Here is a 4591-nt window from a genome sequence, read left to right on the forward strand (position 1 = left end):
CAAAACAAAACAAAACAAAAAAATTGCAGAGGAAGGAACACTTCCAAACTCATTCTATGAGGCCACCATCACCGTAATACCAAAACCAGACAAAGACAACACACAAAAAGAAAGCTACAGGCCAACATCACTGATGAACATAGATGCAAAAATCTTAAACAAAACTCTAGCAAACAGAGTTCAACAACACATTAAAAAGCTCATACACCATGATCAAGTTGGGTTTATTCCAGGGATGCAAGGATTCTGTAAAAATGCAAATCAATCAATGTGATACACCATATTAACAAATTGAAAAGATAAAAACCCTATGATATCCTCAATAGATGCAGAAGAACCTTTTGACAAAATTCAGCACCCAATTATGATTAAAACTCTTCAAAAAAAAAGGGCATAGAAGGAATCTACCTCAACCTAGTAAAGGCCATATATGATAACCCCCCAGCAAACATTATTCTCAGTGGTGAAAAACTGAAAGCATTCCCTCTAAGATCAGAAGCAAGACAAGGGTGCCCACTCTCACCACTATTATTCAACATAGTTTTGGAAGTTCTAGTATGGCAATCAGAGAAGAAACAGAAATAAAAGGAATCCAGGTTGGAAAAGAAGAAGTAAAGCTCTCATTGTTTGCAGATGACATGAAATTATACCTAGAAAACCCTAGAGATACTATCAGAAAATTACTAAAGCTAATCAGTGAATTTAGCAAAGTCATGGGATACAAAATCAATACACAGAAATCACTTGCATTCCTACATACTAACAGTGAAAAATTAGAAAGAGAAATAAAGGAATCAATTCCATTCACTATTGCAACAAAAATAATAAAATATCTAGGGATAAACCTGCCTAAGAGACAAAAGGAGTGTATACAGAAAATTACAAAACTGTGTACAGAAAATTACGAAATTAAAGAAATCAAAGGTGGCATAAACAGATGGGAGAGATATTCCATGTTCCTGGGTAGGAAGATCAATATTGTGAAAATGACTATACTAATAAATGAAAACTACAGATTCAGTGAGATCCCTATCAAATTACCAATGGCACTTTTTCACAGAGCTAGAACAAAAAATTTCACAATTCATATGGAAACACAAAAGATCCTGAATAGCCAAAGCAGTCTTGAGAAAGAAGAATGGAGCTGGAGGAATCAACCTTCCTGACTTCAGATTATACTACAAAGCTACAGTCATTAAGACAGTATGGTACTGGCACAAAAATAGAAATATAGACTAATGGAACAAGACAGAAAGCCCAGAAATAAACCCATGCACCTATGGGTACTTTATTTCTGACAAAGGAGGCAAGGATATTCAATGGGGCAAAGACAACCTCTTCAATAAGTGGTGCTGGGAAAACTGGACAGCTACATGTAAAAGAAAGAAATTAGAACACTTCCTAACACCATACACAAAGATAAACTCAAATGGGTTAAAGACCTAAATGTAAAACCAGAAACTATAAAACTCTTAGAGGAAAACACAGGCAGAACACTCGATGACATAAAGCAAATCCTCTATGACCCACCCCCCAGAGTAATGGAAATAAAAACAAAAATAAATGAGTGGGACCTAATTAAACTTAAAAGCTTTTGCACAGCAAAGAAAACTATAAGCAAGGTGAAAAGACAACCCTTAGAATGGCAGAAGATAATAGCAAATGAAACAACTGACAAAGGATTAATTTCCAAAATATACAAGCAGCTTATACAAGTCAATACCAGAAAAACAAACAACCCCATCAAAAAGTGGGGAAAAGACCTAAACAGACATTTCTCCAAAGAAGACATACAGATGGCCAACAAACACATGAAAAGATGCTCAACATCTCTCATTATTACAGAAATGCAGATCAAAACTATAAAGAGATATCACCTCTCACTGGTCAGAATGGCCATCATCAAAAAGTCTACAAACAATAAATGCTGGAGAGGGTGTGGAGGAAAGGGAACCCTCTTGCATTGGTGGGAATTTAAACTGATAAGGCCACTATGGAAAATGGTATGGAAATTCCTTAAAAAACTAGGAATAAAACCACCATGTGGCCCAGCAATCCCACTCCTAGGCATATACCCTGAGGAAACAAAAATCAAAAAAGACACATGTATCTCAGTGTTCATCGCAGCACTATTTACAATAGCTAGAACATGGAAGCAACCTAGATGTCCACCGAGAGATGAATGGATAAAGAAGCTGTGGTACATATACACAATGGAATACTACTCAGTCATAAAAAGGGACACATTTGAGACAGTTCTAATGAGGTGGATGAACCCAGAGCCTATTATACAGAGTGAAATAAGTCAGAGAAAAGAAAGATAAATATCATATACTAACGCATATATATGGAATCTAGAAAGATGGTACCGATGAATTTATTTGCAGGGCAGCAATGGAGAAACAGACAAACAGACATAGAGAACACACTTATGGGCACGGGGGAGAGGGGAAGAGATGGTGAGATGTATGGAGACAGTATCATGGATATTACCATATGTAAAATAGATAGCCAATGGGAATTTGCCCTATGATTCAGGGAATCCAAACAGGGTCTCTGAATCAACCTAGAGGGGTGGGATGGGGAGGGAGATGGGAGGGAGGTTCAAGAGGGAGGGGACATATGTATACCTATGGCTGATGCATGTTGATGTATGGCAGAAAACAGCAAAATTCTGCAAAACAATTATCCTTCAATTAAAAATTAAATTAAAACAATTACGCAGTAAGTTCTACTTCCTTCTACAAGGCCCAGGCAGAACCCAAAGTAGGAAGAGCCACTTTGAAACAAAGATGCCACTGTGGACTATTTAGTCTGAAAATGTGCTTTTGGAGGAAGAAGATCTTTCTCATATTCCCTCTCTAAAGATGTCACTGTTCTGCTTTAACCAGAGAAGTTATTACAAATAATTCAAATGGTGTGAGCATGATACTAACCAATCAGAAGTGACCCCTGTCTGTGCCAGGCATTACCTGCCCCCCACCTTTTAGTCTGGGATGATGGGGAGGTGGTGGAGGAGTTGAAGCTAAGGGGAGAGCTTGGAGTAACAGCTTGGGATCATGGCTTTTCACCAACTGATAAACGCTTTAACAACCAGTGTGACTGTCCCAGTGTGTTTTAAAGGAAAACTCCACAGTTGGCTAACCCCACTGAGCTTTCCTGTAGAAAGGGCAGGTCTCAGGCATATCACCCCAGACCTAAGCTGCACCTCCTCAGTGTCTACCCTCAAGGTTGCTCCTAAAGAAGGCAACAAGAAGGAAAGCAGCAACCTCAGAGTTCCTGCTCGATCCCCTAACTCGAGTGCCTCCTTCTTCCATTTCTGTGGCCGGAAGTCCAGCTCCCGGGCTTGGAAGAAGGAATGGAGAAGGAGGAAAAGGGTGGCGGTAGTCCTCTTTGCCTTTGTTTCTTTCTTTGTGATGGGGAGAATGTTTCTATATTCTAGTTTTTTTATTTCTCCCATATCTTTTTCATTAAATCATCTGCCTGTGATGCCCTCTTGTCTGCCATATTTCCTCCTCCCAGGTAGAGGAGGTGAAGCCAGCTGCTGAGATTGTGTCTTGGGCAAAGTAGTGGGTCTGTCAACTGCTCATGGGTGAACAGGGCATTGCACCACACGGAATCTGGCTCTTGTCCTCAGACTGCCTCAAACATGGCAGCATACTGGAATTCAAGACTCTAACAATGGCTGGGAGGCGGGGCAGTGAAGCCGGCAGCCCTGGTTCATGATTCGGGACAGGTTTGGTTTTCTGGTGGCTCTGTCTGTCCATCTGGCCGAGGGTGCCCTCATGGCTGACCCAGCCAGTCAGGTGCTCCTGGGCCTGGTCTTACCGTCCCAGCAGTTTATGTACATGAAGGTGCTCCTCCAGGTAGGGTATAAGCTGCTTTCTCCAACGACAGGACGAAATATTTTGGGGTGGCAAGTCTGTCAGCTTCCTAGTCTCATTTATTATGCTCAGCATATTGCAAGCATCCTTGGGAAGCATGGGTTGTTCACAGGCTTAACTCCAAGACTGTGTTCAGAGGTCCTTGGAACTGTGGTCCATGGTAAAGTTTCACAGCATTACCAAGAGTGTGACAAGGCTAAGGAATTAGGATCTGGAAGTGTACAGAAAGAAGTGTGATCTTCCTTTGACCAGGTTATCGGGGAGATGGTCTGAAAGGTGATGGCTGCTTCTGCTGCTACTGTCATCACACATCCCTTCCATGTGATCACTCTGAGATCTATGGTATAGTCCACTGGCAGAGAATCCAATACTATGGATTTGCTGACTCCATAGCAACTATCTATCAGGAAGAAGGCATCCTAGGATGTTTTCTGTTTCCACCATGAATGAAATGAAGAGTTACTCCCAAGCTGCCACGGATTTTTTGTCAGTATGTTGACCTGTACCTTTGTGCTTGTCTCTAATCTTATGGCTGTCAACCACTGTGGGCTTCTTGGTGGATGCCTCTCTACTCCCTAGTATATTCTTGGATACATGGCTGGTGCATTCTACAAAAAGGGGGAAATATGAGCCAAGGAAATAGCTTGTGTTTCCAGAAGTTCCCCTTTGGGAAGACTTACTGTTGTGACCTGAGAATATTCATTTGA

At 41.0% G+C, this 4591-nt stretch overlaps 1 pseudogene; it reads left to right on the forward strand.

Annotated features, from left to right (window-relative positions):
- The first annotated feature begins 3785 nt into the window (after window positions 1–3785).
- LOC122705566 lies at window positions 3786–4591 on the forward strand (annotated as a pseudogene).

The sequence above is a fragment of the Cervus elaphus genome, chromosome 12, assembly GCF_910594005.1.
Source record: "Cervus elaphus chromosome 12, mCerEla1.1, whole genome shotgun sequence".
NCBI classification, from domain to species: domain Eukaryota; kingdom Metazoa; phylum Chordata; class Mammalia; order Artiodactyla; family Cervidae; genus Cervus; species Cervus elaphus.